The sequence below is a fragment of the Cebus imitator genome, unplaced genomic scaffold, assembly GCF_001604975.1.
Source record: "Cebus imitator isolate Cc_AM_T3 unplaced genomic scaffold, Cebus_imitator-1.0 Scaffold387, whole genome shotgun sequence".
Taxonomy (NCBI): domain Eukaryota; kingdom Metazoa; phylum Chordata; class Mammalia; order Primates; family Cebidae; genus Cebus; species Cebus imitator.
The window spans coordinates 906,770-925,045 of NW_016107702.1; the positions used below are offsets into that span (position 1 = coordinate 906,770).

Here is an 18,276-nt window from a genome sequence, read left to right on the forward strand (position 1 = left end):
AAATTAAAAAATTTAAAAAAAAAAAAGGAAAGAATGAACAGCAAAGAGTTTATGTAAAGAAACAAAATGGTGGACATGGTAGAATGCTAAAATTATAAAGAAACATTTTTTTCAAATAAATGAGCCAGAACCACAGCATAGAAAGAATACGGAGAGAATCACAGATGATGTCAACACCTAAAAGGAGCCATAAAATAAATTATATTTCACCAGCAAAGTGGAAAACTCTGAAGCCTAACCTGCAAAGGAAGAAGTCAACAAGAAACAAGCTGATTCACACTACCTACCTACAAACAGGAGGCTTCCGACAGATTACCCAGGTACTATCCCTCCTTAAGTGTAGTGAGAGTTGGACTCAAAATCAGGTTTGTTGAAAGTCTACAAAACAGCCATCACATGCCCAGATTTCACAACCAGACAACCATCCTTCAGTAATCCCTTCAAATGGGTGTTCCAATGCAGGTGAGGGTGCGAATGAGGTGCCTTATTGAAAACAGAATTACATGAGCACAACAGTAAAAACTTCTAAGCTTCTTTTCTAAAATGAATTCTCAAAATATGGCAGCCAGATATACATTCTCCTGGCAAGAGATTGAAGACTCTCTTCATCAGGGAAGCTGGCTAGCCCAAGATAAACAAACCTATGAGTACATGCTGTCCTGCCCTCACCCCCCAAAAATGGCCACTAGCTACTCTCTCCACCCTTAAACAAGCCACACTCATAGAGTTCCAATTCAGTTTTTGGCACTTCACTCTTAAACATGAATGGATAGCCACAAGACTACCAGACATCTGGGGAAAGCCTCTATAAAGAAAGACAACAATAACAAAATTTTTAAAACTATCATTAATATCCCCAGAAAGAATACAGAATCTATGAAACAACACAAATATACTGTAAAATAAGAATGAGAGGCTGGACACAGTGGCTCACGCCTGTAATCCCGGCACTTTGGGAGGCTGAGGAGGGCGATCACTTGAGGTCAGGGGTTCAAGGCCAGCCTGGCCAACATGGTGAAACCCCGCTATCTACTAAAAACACAAAAACTAGCCAGTTATGGTGGTGGGCGCCTGTAATCCCAGGAGGCTGAGGCAGGAGATCACTTGAACTGGGAAGGCAGAGGTTGCAGTAAGCCAAGATCACACTACGTACTGCACTCCAGCCTGGGCAAGAGTGAGACTCTGTCTCAAAAAAAAAAAAAAAGAAAAAAATTATAATGAGATCTATGAAATTTAAAATATGGATAGAAGATAAAAATTCAACAGAAGGGTTGGTAGATAACACTGAGGAAGTCTCTCAAGAAACTGAAGAAAAAAGACTAAGGGATGGAAAACAAGGGGTAGGAGAAAGAACATTAGAACAACCTAAGAGTTTCCATACTCAAAAAATACAAATTCCAAAAAGACAGAACACAAAGTTGATAAGGAAAAGATTAACAAAATAATTTTGACTATCTGTTCCATGAAAGTCACTATGGACAAAATTAACAGAAAGGAGGACAGACTTAGAGAATACATTTTCTAAGTCTAATATCAACAGACTATTCAAATCTAAACTCCACGAGGAAATTCTGCAAATCAAAAAGGAAACCCAAGTAAAGACAAAGGACAAAACAGACAATTAACAAAAAGAACAAACTAAATGGATCCAAGAGATGCTCAAATTCTTTAGTAATCAAAGAATGTAAGCTGAAACAAAAAGATACTCCTTCTCCCACCCCTGGAACCTAAGGGATCCTCCCACCTCAGCCTCAGGAGCTGAGGTTACAGGCACACACCATAGCACCCAGCTGAGATTCTATTTTTATACTCATCAGACTGACAAAAAAATAGAAAATGGCCAGGCGTGGTGGCTCACATCTGTAAGCCCAGCACTTTGGGAGGCCAAGGCAGGCGGATCAGGAGTTCAAGACCAGCCTGGCCAACATGGTGAAACCCAGTCTCTATTAAAAATACAAAAATCAGCCAGGTGAGGCCACAGCAGGCAGATCACCTGAGGTCAGTTCAAGATCAGCCCGGCCAACATGGTGAAACCCAGCCTCTACTAAAAATACAAAAATTAGCCGGGTGTGGTGGCAGGCCCCCTGTAACCCCAGCTACTCATGAGCCTGAGGCAGAAGAATGACTTGAGCCCAGGGGGCAAGATGGAGGTTGAGATCCCACCACTGCACTCACCTGGGTGACTAAGCAAGACTGTGTATCACAAAAAAAAAAAAAAACAGTAAGTTAGATAAACCCAAGAAAGACAAAGATATGGGCAAAGAACTCTCAAGCACTCAAGTAGACACATAAACGAATTCTCCCATTCCATGCCCAGGGAATCACAATCTTGGGTATATACATCCTAGAGAACTTCCTACACAGGTCCATAATGATGTACAAGTATATTTAACATGGTATTTGAGATAGCAGAAAGGCAACTCAGGAGTCAATTCCTAGGGAATGACAAGTAAAATGGGGTAGACATGCATTATAGAATTCTACATCAGACACAACTATATGTACATACAACAAAACAGAAAGGTCCCTAAATCAATGTTGAATAAAAAAGAAAAAGACCTTTGCAAGGTCTATAACACAATACCTAAACTAAGTGTACATACCTCCACTACATATTTCACAATGTTTCTCATATAAACAAGGAATGTACCAGCCACAATGTTATAGGAAGACATAACATAAGTAGGGCTCAGAAATTTAAGAGAAAAATTTAAAGGAATTTTTATGATCTGATAAGTGTGACAAGAACTGAGAAGCATAATTCATTCTAAAAGTCTTTTTACCTAAGCTCCAAATAACAAAAACTTCCCAAAACTAAAGGATGTGAACTCCCAGCTTATAAAGGCCCATGGAATGCTCTTAAACAAAAAAAGACCCATACCTAAACATAGCATCATGGAATTTTGAGGATTAAAAATATCCTAAAAGCTTCTAGAGATTGGGGGTCAGAAAGGCAAGGTCACATACAAATGAAAAATCAGATTGGCTTTAGATTTCAACAGTAGCACTGGAAGAAAGAAAACAATGAAACTATGACTAGCAAACTTGAAGTAAAAGTTACTTTCAACTCAGAATTTTATACCCAGCCAAATTATTGATCAAATGTGAAGGAAGAATATTTTTTTTTCAGTCAGGTAAAATGTCAGAAAGTTTTTGTTTTCTATGTATCCTTTCTTAGAAAGTTACTAAAAAATGTACTGCAAGGAAATAAGTAAGCCAATAAAGAAAATACAGGAAACAGCAAACAGGGGAACCAGTACAGGGGAGGATAAAGAATTTTAAGGATGATGAAAAGAGAAGACCCAGGATAACAACTACGAAATAGGCCTAGAAAGTAACCAGTCCTAGTTGCATTAAGAGGTTCCAGGTTAGCTGTCTCAGGAAATGAAGCAAACAACAACAAAAAATACTTCCTAGAAAAACAAAAATGCATTAAAAGAAGAAATGGTGTCATAGTACTCTACATGGGTCAGCTGTGAACATTTACATAGGTATAATACTGTAAACACTAAATATTGGCTTAATAAACACCTGTGATAACTATAATTGTGGAGGATGGTAGAGGCAGTTTGTGCGTGTAGAGGTGAATCTATATGTGAAACAGTAAGGAACATCTCGCCTAGAAGAAAGCCAGTAATATCTAATATCTATAATTGCTATATCAAGAAACAGCAATAAAAGCAAGTTACTGTATTTATAAATATGAAAGCAAACACAAGAGGAAACAGCTAGGAGAAAGAAAATGGTAGCTTCTAAAGTGCAGATGCTGGGACAGAAAACAGCTGCTTTTCAGATATTCTAATTTTAAAACTGTATTTTTCTAATGCTGATAAAACAAGGAACCTGAACAAAATCTCACAGCAGTTAACTCAGATCTTCAGTATTATTTCATGGTGTTAAACAAACGACATCTAGTTTGTTCCGCCAATGAAACTAAATGGCTAAAATAAAACCAATCTTTAATGATCAATGTGAACACAGTACAAACAGCCCTATTTGAATCCTAACTCCACTAACTCTGTGAAGTAGGACAAGTTGCCCAATCACCCTGCACACGTAATCACCTCCTCAAAATGGTTTTGCAAGAACAATTAAGTGAAAGCACCTAATGCAGAGCCTAACCCATCAACACTTTCTGCCAGTCTTTCTGTTCCCTAGCTACAAACCCCTATTCTGACCCCAAGCTGCCTTGTTGCTCATAGAGTATTATGGACAACTGAGCACATATCCTTCCTCACGCTGGAAAATCAATCATGATGAGTAAGCAGACTTATCTTTGTATATGAAGGGCAGCATTATTTTTGTTATATGAAGGAGATTATCCCCATTATCCAGATTCTGGATTACCGCCTGCTTTCAAGAACTGTCCCAATTAGTCTACAGTACTTGGACAGAATCATTTTTTCATGTTCTGTTTTGTAGGTTTGTAACATCTTCAAAAATAAGAGAAGAAAGAAGAAAGAAGAAGAAGAAAATGTACATTCCCACAGTCTTCATCCCTACTCTCCCAATGTACAACTTCAAAATTTTCTATTGCAGACCATATCTGGCCCCCAGTTGGCCTGAGGCCATCTCCTGCTTACTAGAGCAAAAGAGCAAAATCAGCCTAAATCAGCTAATTTAACTGTTTCCCAATGTTTTCTTCCCTTTTATGGCTAAATTCATAACATCATGCAAAGTACAAAGATACCTTAAAACAAAACAAGGAGGTAACGGGATTATCTTTATCACTAGGTCAGTAATCTTTACTATCTAGACCAATCAAAGGTCTTAATTGATTTTATACACAGTATTCATACATGTAAAAACAATCTGGTAGACTTCAATCATTAAGACTCTATTTTATCATAAATCATTAAGACTCTATTTTATCATTAATTCAACAAACACTGTGCTTTAGCACTGGGGATGAAAAGAATTAAGATATAATCTTATTCTCAAATGTAAAGGGAAGAGGTAAAAAACGACCATCGAGAGCAACAGAGAATAAAGAAATCCAGGAAACTGACAGCAATTCCAGATTACATATAATTCTTAACATAGTTGAGACTAAAGAAAATTATAAAAATTGAACACAGCTCTGAGTCTCCTGAGAAAGTATAAAGAGAAACAGGATAGCTGACAAAACAAAAATAACCTAATAAAAGCAGTCACTTGTTTAAAAAAAGAAAAGAAAAAAAGCTTAATACTGGGGTCTTAGGAAGAACTTGTCTCTAAGGTCTGCATTTTATAGGAATCAATAAATTTGAAATTTCTTCATTAGATATTAATGAAAAAAAGATGTCTTTCATGGCCCCTTTTGGTATGTATTAGTTCTAGATAAGATGCAGATAAGATTAAATCACACTTCTGTGAAGAAACTTCTATGAGGACCACCTTATGAAAGTAACGTAATTCGTCCGGGCGCAGTGGCTCACGCCTGTAATCCTAACACTCTGGGAGGCCAAGGAATCTGGATTGCCTGAGCTCCGGAGTTCCAGACTAGCCTGGGCAACATGGTGAAACCCCGTCTCTACTAAAATACAAAAAAATAGCCAGGCGTGCCGGCGTGCGCCCATAGTCCAGCTACTCCGGAGGCTGAGGCAGGAAAATTGCATGAACTTGGGAGGCGTAGGTTACAGTGAACAGAGACCGCGCCAGTGCACTCCAGCTTGGGCAACAGAGGAAGACTGTCTCCGACAAAAAAAAAAAAAAAAAGTAACATAATGCAAGTATATTGATTTCAGGTGATGCCTTTGTCATTTCGTTTAGGTTTTTATAAATGTATGTTTTGTTTCCCTACATGACTTTAAACTCCTCAAGGCTCATGTTGTCTGCTTCCATTTGAATTCTATTTAGTAGACTGCTCTACAGTTGCTGCTCAACTATAACTGATAACATGTTATGCAGTCAATATTTGTGTTATTAGTCTTCCCTGCTACACTATAAATTCCACAGTGTATTTAGAACAAGTACAGTGAGTTTTGATCGCGACCATATCCCTCCAAGTCTAGAATAGGATCACTCCGTAAGCATTCGCTCATTGAACGGATTAAAGAAAGCACAACGAAAAAGTATGAGAGGAGAGAAATAATTTTGTTAAACGCAGTAATTTTGAGTTCTAAGGCTGTTCTCAACAAGAGCTGAAAGACCTTAGGTAAGTTACTTAACATTTGATTGTCAATGCTTTCATCTGTAAACTAGAAAAATTAAGATACTTCAGATTTAAATGTTTTTAATATGTGTAAAACATTTAACACAGTACATGAAAAAGAACTCAATAAATGTTAATTCCTTTACTTTTTCTTACATCTTATCTATCCATAAAACAGTGCCTTCCAAGAATAAAGTATTTCAGTAAAAATAGAACAGAATTCATTACTTTCCTTTGAAAAAATAATTTCATCTCATTAATCTTTAAAATGGAGGGGAAAAATAACTCTTTTAAGTGGAGGGAAAATTCCTGAACCGCTTTAAAAATATTACAAACGCAAAAGCTAGTTAAGAAAAAAAACAATGTCAAGAATGGTGGCACCGGCCTGTAGTTCCATTTACTGGGGCGGATGCCTTGAGGCCAGATCAGCCCGGGCAACACAGCAAGACTCCGTTTCTTTAAAAAAATAAAATAAAATTGAGGCTTGAAGCAACAAGAGGAGGAAAATCACCTCATCTACTGCTAATAGAGAGAGGCTTTTAAGCAACCGTTTATTTAAGGTGGAAAAAAGTGAAATTCAAGTTAACATTACTTGACAGTACGTTTCAGAAAAAAATACTCTGCAGAGCCGGGTGTGGTTGTCCGAGACTAGTCCCAGCTACTTAGGAGGCCGAGACAGGACAGTTTGAGCCCAGGACTTGGAGTACAGCGTGGGCAACAGAGCGAGACCCCATCTCTTTAAAATACAAACACTCAGCCATCCTTTGATCTGAGTTGAAACCTTAAAAATAAAATATTTTAAACGCTTTCACTTAAAAGTGGAACACGACCCAATCCTAAAACATTACTTCATGACAACTTTTTGGCTCCAGCCATTCTTCAGTATTCTCCTCCCGTAGTGAGCTTAATCCGATACCTCGCTGTTTCCCTCGCACCACCACTTCACACGCGGTGTACAGACCAAGTTCTGTCATTCCTATAATTACCACACCCCCGTCAGCCGCTCCAGGCCCATGTTGTTATGACATCTGTAAACTGCAGTCGGCCGTCTCCATCCCCCGCTTCCCCCACCTCCCTCCGGGCTGCCGGCTCTAACCCCGGCTGTAACTTGTGAATTCCCAAGACGGTCCCTTCCTGCCAGGGTTAGAATTTTTACACGCCACCCCTGCTCCTTCCTGCCTCTGTCACAGCGCTCGGCGCGGCCCACCCCCGCCTCCCACCAGCCGCCCAGTTGCGGCGCAGGCTCCGCGCTCGCCTCCTCTCCGCCCGCTGCCTCGGCGCCCCGCAGTCCCCGGCGCCGCTTCCAGCCCCGCCGCCGCGCCGCGCCTCGCCGCCCCGCCCCGCCTCGACCGGCGTTCCTGATGGCGATCACACCAGCACTCCCCACCCCCACCCTCTCCTCCGCCGGCCGCGCGGCCGTTAGGACAGTCGGGCCCGTGACGCACGGACGCGGCGCGAGCTTCAGGACCCAGGCACCCGAGCACGAGCCCCGGCCGGCGCCAGCCGTCGCCCCAGGGCCTCTCCCAAGTCCCGCCGAGGACTGCCCGGATCCGCCGGTGGCAGGGGGAGGGGCCGGGGCCGCAAGGCCCCCACACTCACCAGGCTCACGGCAGCCGATCCCGGTGCCACCGCTGAAGTGAGCCCCTCGCTGGCCCGCCCGCCGTGCCGCTCCCGCGCACAACCTCGAAGAGCTGGCTCGCGCCTCGGCGGTGCTCACCAGGCCTCGCTCTCCGCCGCCGCGCACCGAGAAGCAAGACTCAGCTCTGCCGGCGTTCGCAGTGCGCCTGCGTGCGGGGGCCGGCCGAAGCGCCTGCGCCCGTCTCTCCAGCGCTTGCCGCAGAGCCTGCCGGGAAACGTAGTCTTGTAACGCTCCCTCTCTAGCCGCTCCTTTCTGCTAGCGCCCAGCCTGTGAAGAGTCGGGAATCGGGGAGAGGGTCTCACTAAAAAGGAGGTTTGCAGGCCTTGGCAAAGGTTGGAGAAAGTTATGTGTACAAACCTGTCTTTGCTAAGCTCTTCCAGGGCGGATCGATCCTCACCTCTGTATGTCTAGCCTCTAACATAATAGGTACCTAAACACACTTTGATGGAATAATTGAAAGCAGAGAGAGTATTACAACAGTAGTACGTCAGAGCCTCGTGTCTGAAGGGTTCACATGCAGCATGAAAGCAGGAAGCTTCTGGACACTCCTTTTTTAGTTCTCTCCCATCCCCTTTGCTTGATACTGTATGAGTAGCATCAAAAATCATTAAGGGCTGGGCGCAGTGGCTCACACCTGTAATCCCAGCACTTTGCAAGGCCGAGGCGGGCGGATGACTTGAGACCAGGAGTTCGAGACTAGCCTGGGCAACATGGCGAAATCCCCTCTCTACTAAAAATACAAAAATTAGCCCGGGGTAATGACCGGCTCCTGTACCCAGCTACTTGGGAGGCTGAGGTAGGAGAATCACCCAACCCCGGGGTTGACCATGAGGCTGCAGTGAGCCAAGATCGCACCACTACACTGGACAACCGGAGTGAGACCCTGTCTCAAAAATAATAACAATTAAGAAACTACATGGGTTGGGCACGGTGACTCACGCCTATAATCCCAGCACTTTGGAAGGCCGAGGCGGGTGGATCACGAAGTCAAGAGATGGAGACCATACTGGCCAACATGGTGAAAACCTGTCTCTACTAAAAATACAAAATTTAGTTGGGGTTGGTGGCGCGCACCTGTAGACAAGCTACCCGGAAGGCTGAGGCGGGAGAATTGCTTGAGCCTGGGAGGAGGAGGTTGCAGTCAGCCGAGATCAAGCCGCTGCACTCCAGCCTGGGCAACAGAGCGAAACTCTGTTAAAAAAACAAAAAACAAAACAAACAAACAAAAAAACTACATGAAACACAAATACTCATTTTACTCTCAAGTGCTCTCAAACAAAAACTTGGAGCAAATGATTGTTAATGCTAAATTTGATGGAATTCTTTGGGGGACCAGATGGAGTAGTGGCTTCAAAAGAAGAAAAACTAAAGCCAACCTAGCAGGGGTCAAGGAATATTAGATAGGTTTAAAACACACACCAATAGGCAAGGAGAAAGAGATGGGGTAGATTAATACATTTATAAATGTCCCAGGGAAGAGGAGAGAGGACCACACAACCTGAATCCTAGGTTATGCAATGTTCATTTGTCCTGGACTTCTCTCTGCTGCATCAGCATTCTCCTGCTGATGTGTTTACTAAGATCAGAGTTGAGTTTGAGCAAGAGGGCTGGGGAAAGAGAGGGTGTGTTCACCAAGAGAGACTTAAGGGTAAGTTTGCCTGACCACAGCTAGGGTGAAGACAGATCACCTTTTTCCAATCAGGTGCTAAGATTGATTATTCAAAGCTGTACTTCAGTCTTTGTGAAAGCTAGTTTATTTCCCAGTTTATCCTTATTTCTAGCTAGTCCTTGATGGTCCCATCCAAAAGTCTGGGGTATTTATTAGGGCCTCTTCTCTTTGATGGGACTTCTAAGCCCAGTGAGACAGCCATAAGCTCTGCTCACGTTTTCAGCCACTGCTTTCAGAGTCAGCAGTCACCTCAGCTTTGGAAAAATGATGACAAATATCAGGCTCACCTCTTGTGGCTTCCTTTTTCTTCCAGATCTTGCATTCACAAATTTTCACTTCCTTGGTAGCTCTTCAGTATATTAACGTTTTTATATTTTGTTCAGTTGTTCTCTGTAGTGGAAGGGTTGATTCAAAATACCAGTAGGCCATTGCTGGAAGTGGAATTCCTATATATGCTACTTTAAAAAGATATTGTCATACTGTACATGGTGTTTTATAAGCTAATGTCTCTCTGACAATATAATTTTATGTTTTGAGAAATTTAAAATTATAGAACAATATTTTTGCTATCACAAACAATGCTACTATGAACATTCTTGAACATCTCTACTGTGTACAGGGAAACTGCTAGATCCTAAAACATTGCATCTTTAACATCAGTAGATGTATTAGGCAGAAATCTAAGATGGCCCCCATAATCTCTGCTCCCTGGTGTTGCCTATATAATCTCTACCCTTTGAATGTAGTGGGACATTTGACTTCTAGCCAACAGAATATGGCAAAGATGATAGGATGTCACTCCCATGATTCTGTTTCATGATATGAGACTGTCTTTCCAGACCGGAGCTAGAGATTTGCCTGCTGGCCTTGAAGAAGCAAGTTGTCAAGTTGTGTGAACCGCATACGGAGGAGACCACGTGGCAGCGAACTGCAGATTGCTTCTAGAACTTGAGTGCAGCTTCCAGCTGACAATCAGTAAGAAGCCAGGGCCCTCACTCATGCAACTACAAGGAAATGAATTCTGCCAACAACCTGAGAGAGGTCAGTCTCCAGATGAGAAGACAGCCTGACTTATACCTTGATAGCAGTTTTGTGAGACCCTGAGCAAAGGAAACAGCTAAACTGTGCCTGGACTCCTGGTCCACAGAAGCTGTGAGATAATAAATGTGTCTTAAGATACTATGTTTATGGTAATTTGTTATACAATAAAAAAACTAATATGCTAGACATTGCTGGATTAGGCAGTGTACCAATTTAGACTCCATAAACAGTATATAAGATACTCTTTACTTGCTAACAATTGGAAATGTCAGACTTTTAAAATTTTTGCCAATCTAACATATAAATTACTTGAACATAAAAACATGTAAAATAGGTATTTACTTATAATTATGCATTCTGTTGTATTTCTTTTCTGTTGCATAAGTGCAATTAAATGCAGGCTGGGAACAGTGGCTCATGCCTGTAATCCCAGCACTTTGGGAGGCTGAGGTGGGAGGATCGCTTGAGCTTAGGAGTTCCAGACCAGCCTGGACAACACAGCAAGATCCCATCTCTACACACACACACAAAATTAGTCAGGCATGGTGAGTCACACCTGCAGTCCCAGCTATTCATGAGGCTGAAGTGGGAGGATCACTTGAGACCAGGAGTTTGAGCACATCACTACACTTCAACCTGGGTGACAGAGCAAGATGTTATCTCTTAAAAAAAAAGCAATAGAGCTAGTTAGAAATGGCAACTAGTAATAATAAATGGAAGGACTAATTAAGCAAATAATATGTGTGAGAAAAATACAACAATATTTTCTTAAGATTTCTTTCTGTCTTCTAGTATAGCAATTTAGCTCTATTGCATATTTGAATTTTGTTGGCTATATCATCCTAAATTCTTGAGATAAGTAAGTTTAAGAATTTTTAAAAGAATGTATACAATGGCCAGGCACAGTGGCTCACGCCTGTAATCCCAGCACTCTGGGAGGCTGAGGTGGGTGGATCACGAGGTCAGGAGATTGAGACCATCCTGGCTAACACATTGAAACCCCACCTCTAAAAAAAAAATTAGCCAGGCATGGTGGCACGTGCCTGTAGTCCCAGCTACTCGGGAGGCTGAGGCAAAAGAGTCTCTTGAACTCAGGAGGTAGAGGTTGCAGTGAGCTAAGATAGTGCCATTGCACTCCAGCCTGGGTGACAGAGTGAGATCTGTCTCAGAAATATTAATAATAATAATGTATACAATAGAACTAATGAAACAGATGTTACCTATATTAAATTAAAAATAATGACATATTTCTTTCTGTCCCATGATAGCTTGAGATATTTTTATTCTTTCTATTTCCTTTTCCATTAATACTTCTCTGAACTACTTGGAATCTTTAGGACATTTTTTTTTTGAGATGGGGTCTTGCTCTGTCACCCAGGCTGGAGTGCAGTGGTGCGAACTCAGCTCACTGCAACCTCTGCCTCCTGGGTTCAAGCCAATTCTCCTGCCTCAGCCTCCAGAGTAGCTGGGATTACAGGCGCGTACTGCCACATCTGGCTGATTTTTGTATTTTTAGTAGAGACGGGGTTTTCCCATGTTGGCTAGGCTGGTCTCTTGACCTCAGGTAATCCACCCGCCTCAGCCTCCCAAAATGCTGGGATTACAGGTGTGAGCCACTGTGCCCGGCCTAGGACATTATTTTTTTCTTTTGTGCAATGATAAACTGAATACAGTCAAACATAAAACTAATTTTGACTTGCAGCTTTGCTCTTCTGCCTAAATTATACTGCTTCTGTTGTCAAAGTAATGACATAAAGCCACCACGCCCAGCCTCCATATGTGAAATTTTTAAAACACTCTGAAGAACATTGGATGTCTCAGTTAAGCCTCATTTCCCCAGAGAAAATGGTTTATGGGCCGGGCGCGGTGGCTCATGCCTATAATCCCAGCACTTTGGGAGGCCGAGGCAGGCAGATCACCTGAGGTCAGGACTTTGAGACCAGCCTGACCAACATGGAGAAACCCTGTCTCTACTAAAAATACAAAATTAGCTGGGTGTGGTGGCACATGCCTGTAATCCCAGCTACTCGGGAAGCTGAGGCAGGAGAATCACTTGAACCCAGGAGGCGGAAGTCTCAGTGAGCCGAGATTGCGCCATTGCACTCCAGCCTGGGCAACAAGAGGGAAACTCTGTCTCAAAAGAAAAGAAAAGAAGAGAAAATGATTTATACACTTCTAACTCTTCTGGAAAAAAAAATGAGCTTATAAAATCGAAGTTAGATTTCAAGTAAGTTTACAGGCGTAGTAAAGAAATCCAGAAAGTTCTGTTTAATTTGCCTTTTTCTGGAGACTTTTAAGTTCTGAAACAATCTTATTTCCAAAAAGTTGGCCTATTTTTCTGTGTTGGAATTTTTATCGCAACCTACACATAACATTGAACAACTCAAGTCAGTGAGTTTATCCTTTTGTAGGCTCTTTATGGCGTCTGCAAGGATTATCAGACAGTTTTGGAGAACCAGCAGGTTTATTTCTGCTTTACTATAAACCTTATCTCCATTCTCACCCTCAATATATTTACAAATTGAAGCAGACCATTCTGTTTTGTTCCACACTTAAAGATATTTTATGGCAAGCCAACATTTTAACACCTTTTCTCTGGCCAGCTTCAGCGATGGCCACCTAGTAGGCATGTGTTTAAGGAAACCATCTCCTCCCATTTACATAAAGTCAAAAATTTTACTAAGTGCTTCTGTACATTTTTGAGGAAATCGAAATGACCAAAAACTTTCATTATCAAAAGGCTCCATTTCTCAGTAAGCAAATCATAGCTCTCTTTTAGCACTGGTTCACAGATGAAATCCTTTCATTTTCTTTGGTAAGAAATTTAGAGACTGAATAGAATTCATCAAAATTATCATTTACATCAAAATCATATAAATGAGCCAAGTCTGGTTTGTATTTGGCCAAGATATGATACCCTTTGCTTTATGATTTATGATTTTGTTAAAATCTTAATAGACATCAAGATGACAATTTGAAACTCCATTTTTCAAGTCAAATTGCCTAAGAGCTAGAGGGAAAGAACAATTTTTTTTTTTTAAATGGAGTATTGCTCTGTCACCCAGACTGGAGTGCAGTGGCATGATCTCAGCTTACCACAGCCTCCGCCTCCCAGATTCAAGTGATTCTCCTGCCTTAGCCTCCGGAGTAGCTGGGACTACAGGTGTAGTCCACCACACCTGGCTAATGTTTTTTGTATTTTTAGTAGGGACAGGGTTTTGCTATGTTGGCCCGGCTGGTCTCAAACTCCTGGCCTCAAGTGATCCACTTACCTCAACCTCCCAAAATCCTGGGATTACAGGCATGAGCCACCACACCCAGCTAAGGGAACACTTTTTGAGTCAGGAAATGTACCTTTACATAGTTTCATAGAGTGGTGCAACAGTGGATGATAATTACTGTGAACATCATGGTTGCCAACATCAATAAGCAGGAAAGAAAATGACAGTGATGACATAAGGTGAATAATCTATGCTATACCCATTAAATACTAAAAGCAGTGTTTTTTTAGTTATCATATTTTTTTTGGCTATCATATGAGTTTTGTACTTTTCATCCCAACCTCCACACCCAACACAGAAAACCAGGATTTTTTATGTCCTGGGAGGGTTTTCCAGGATATGGGAATTTTAGTGCAAAATCTGGGAAGTCAAACAAATGGGGACAATTGATCACTCTTCCTCACATCTCCTTCATCAGACTAGTTCGCCCATTCCCCTACCTGCTGTGAGTGGGGCTGGCAACCCTACTGCCCCACTTCTCTGAAGAATTGCCCTAGCCCTAACAAGAGCCACCTTGCTAGAAGGCTCCCACCACCCAGAGAGGGCAGACCAAGGCCAAAAGCTATAGCAGACCTGGGCCAAAAACTGGGTTCAAAAGGCCAACCCTTCTGCAGAGGGCTACTTACTTCTAATGATAGAATTTGTAGTCCCAGCACAGTGGCTCATGCCTGTAATCCCAGTACTTTGGGAGGCCGAGGTGGGCGGGTCATTGTCAGCAGTTCAAGACAAAGCTAGCCAACATGGTGAAACCCTGTCTCTACTAAAAATACAAAAATTAGCTAGGCGTGGTGGAGCACACCAGTAGTCCCAGCTATTCAGGAGACTGAGGCGGGAGAATCACTTGAACCCAGGAGGCAGAGGTTGCAGTGAGCCAAAATCGTGCCACTGCACTCCAGCCTGCGCAATAGAGTAAGACTCCATCTAAAAAAAAAAAAAAAGAATTCGTGCTCTAGAGTTTCCTCTTAGAATTAGACTAAAGCAAGTCTTCAGCTGAGACTATTAATATATTCTTGCCAACATTCCCCCCCACCCCTCAGCTGTGCCGTGTGCTGTCTCCATTATTCCCACATCCTGAGAGTACTCCCGAAATAACTAAACATGAATTCCTATCTCAGGCAGCTGGATCACTTGAGGCCAGGAGTTCAAGATCAGCCTGGGCAACAATATAGTGAGACCCCCATCTTCTACAAAAATTAAAAAATAAAATAAATTGTAATGCAAACACCAAATAGCAGTTTCAACTTTCGTATGAAAAAGCAAATAAGGATTTAGTTGTATTCTTTGACATATGAATTCTGACTTTCAAGTAGTACTTAGCTTCTAATTGCAAATATTTGCTGCAAATTTTTTAATGTATCCTAAAAATATTGACACCAAACAACCTCCAGTATGAAAAGGTATTTAATAAACATTGCAGAATATTTATACATACTTAGATAATTTATATATTATACATAAACTTGAGCAACACAGGTATCTTGAATATATACATAAATACATAGATACTATACATCATATATGTATGTATATATACACACATCTCTATATGATATATACACATATGACATATAGTATCTAGATATAAGATATGTATATGTGATATATAAATTACATATTATATATACACATATGTATTGTCTTAGGTATACACAAATTTAACAGCATTTACTTGAGCAAAGAATGACTCATGAATCAGGCAGCACTCAGAACCAGGAGAGTTTACAAGAGCTCCACCGAGCAATGTGGGCAGGCAGTATTTACAGAGAGAAAAAGAGTGACAACCTGATTGGTTATAGCTCAGCATTTACCTTTTCTGGGCATGGTATGATGGGGCATTTGCCTTATATGGATGTTCTAATCAGTTGGCACCCTATGATTGGCTGAGACTCAGCTACTTGTTAAAGGAATATACTCTTAGCCAGGTGTGGTGGCTCATGCCTGTGATCCCAACACTGGGAGGCCAGGGTGGGCAGATGACCTCAGGTCAGGAGTTCAAGACCAGCCTGACCAACATGGTGAAACCCCATCTCTACTAAAAATACAAAATTAGCCAGCATGATGGTGCATGCCTGTAATCCTAGCTGCTTGGGAGGCTGAGGCAGGGGAATTGCTTGAACCAGGAGGCAGAGGTTGCAGTGAGCTGAAATCGTACCATTGCACTCCAACCTGGGCAACAAGAGCAAAACTCTTTTTCAAAAAAAAAAAAAAATCAAGAATATACTGTTAAATTAGGTTGCAGTTTGCTATGTATGGGACAATTTTAAGCCAAACTTAACTACATATATATGTAGTTAAAGTGTAAGTTATTATACTTACTGTTTCATATGTATAGGAATGCAATTGATTGGCCGGGCATGGTGGCTCACGCCTGTAATCCTAGCACTTTGGGAGGCCAAGGTGGGTGGATCACCTTAGGTCAGGAGTTCAAGACCAGCCTGGCCATCTTGGTGAAACCCCATCTTATTTAAAAATAAATAAATAAAAAATAAATAAATAAATAAAATATATAAAGGAATGCAATTGATTTATGTATAACTTATATTTAGAACCTTGATGAATGCTCTTATTAATTCTACTAATTTGCATCCAGATTTTCTTCAATTTTATTTATTCATTTATTTTTTTGAGACAGTCTTCTTGCACAGGCTGGAGTGCAGTGATGTGATTTCGACTCACTGCAACCTCCACCTCCTGGGGTCAAGCAATTCTCATGTTTCAGCCTCCCAAGTAGCTGGAATTAACAGGCACACACCACCATGCCCAGCTAATTTTTGTATTTTTAGTAGAGAAGGGGTTTCACAGTGTTGGTCAAGGCTGGTCTCCAACTCCTGGCCTCCAGCGATTCGCCCACCTCAGCCTCCCAAAGTGCTGGGATTACAAGTGTGAGCCACCATGCCTGGCCTAAATTTTCTATAAACAATCATATTGTCTATGATCAATCACATTTTGATTTCTCCATTTTTAGTTGTCTCTTCTTTTCTTCCTTCTTTCCTTCTTCCCTCCCTCCCTTCCTTCCTTCCTTCCTTCCTCCCTTCCTCCCTTCTTCCCTTCCTTCCTCTCTCTTGCTTTTTCTTTTCTTTCTTATTATGTTGGATAGGACCTCTAATTGATTGCTGATGAGCGGTAATAAGAAGAATTTATTGTCATTCCTGATTTCATAGGGAATCATTCTAAGGTTTAATCATGAAATACTTGTTTTTGGTAGCTATCTTTTAATGAATTGTCTATCAGGTGATTTTTCTCTATATATTGAGATGAGCACAACCTTTAATATATTTATGTGGTAAATTACACTAATTGATTTTTGAAAGTTAAATTATCCTTCCATTTCTGAGTAAACTCACATTGACCATGATTTATTTATACAGAGCCAAATTATAATTGTTAATATTTTCTTTGGAATTTGTACATTTACGTAATTTAATTCATCTGTAATTTTTCTATCTTATACTGTTTTCTGTTTTTCGATATAGAGGTTATACTTGCTCTAAAAAATGTGTTGGGGAGTGTCCCCTCTATTTCTGTTATCTGGAAGATTTTATTTAAGATTGGAATAATCTGTTCTTGGAATATGTTGTAGAATTCACTAATAAAATCAAAATAATCTTAGCCTGTTGTATTTACCTGTTTGCTTGGTATGTAAATTTTAAATTACCAATTTACTTTCTTTAATAGATATTAGAAAATTCAGGATTTGTAGTTCTTCAGTCAATTTTGGTAAGTTATATTTTTCTAAGTCAACATTTTGTCCAAATTTTGAATGTATTAGCACAAGACTGTTTCTAGTTACTACTTTTAGATCTCTAGTATGTCTTAGTTACATTCCTCTTTTTATTCTTAACATTCTTTATTTGTACTTTTCTCATATTTTCTTAATCAGTCTTGCCAAAGGTTTGTCTGTTTCTTTCAGCTTTATCAAAAAACAGCTACACACTTTATTGTTGGATATTGTTTCTATTTCATTATTTTCTGTTTATATTTTCTTTCTTCAAATTTGTTCTGATTTTCCTTTCTTACCTTAAGTTAGGTGTCTGCCTAGCTCATTGATTTATTCCTTTATTTTTCGTAATATAAGCTTTAAGCTTAGAAAGAGTTTAAGCACTATTTTAGCTTTATGTCACAAGCTGTGGTAGTAATATTTTCACTATCATTCAATTCTAAATATTTTCTATTTTGTTATGTTTTTATGACCCATGAGGTATTATTTTGAAAAATACATCTGATTTCCAAACACATTTACTTTAAGCTATTTTAAAAATTGATTTATATGTTAATTGCATGATGGATGATGGTCAGAGAACATAGACCAACTGATAATGTATTTAAAATTGTTGAATTTAATGATTTCTTATCTAGAGTCTTTGGCAAAAAGTAAATAAATAAGAAGAAAATTGTTGAAATATGGTCAATATATATAACTGTTCAGTGCATATTTAAGAAGACTAGGTATTCGCTCATTGTTGGGTGGGAAATTCTATACATATAAATTAAATAAAAATTGTTTAGCTCAATT

At 40.5% G+C, this 18,276-nt stretch overlaps 1 protein-coding gene across 2 annotated transcripts in view; it reads right to left on the reverse strand.

Annotated features, from left to right (window-relative positions):
• The window catches only part of KPNA1 (karyopherin subunit alpha 1), an 85,679-nt gene extending 77,718 nt beyond the window's left edge, over window positions 1–7,961 (reverse strand). Inside the window, exon 1 of one of the 2 annotated variants that reach the window (XM_017508177.2) lies at window positions 7,733–7,961. The gene's annotated coding sequence lies outside the window, so the exon portion shown is untranslated. The remainder of the gene's footprint in view (window positions 1–7,732) is intronic. The other variant, XM_017508178.2, reaches the window with a different exon arrangement.
• Between the last annotated feature and the right edge of the window lie 10,315 nt (window positions 7,962–18,276).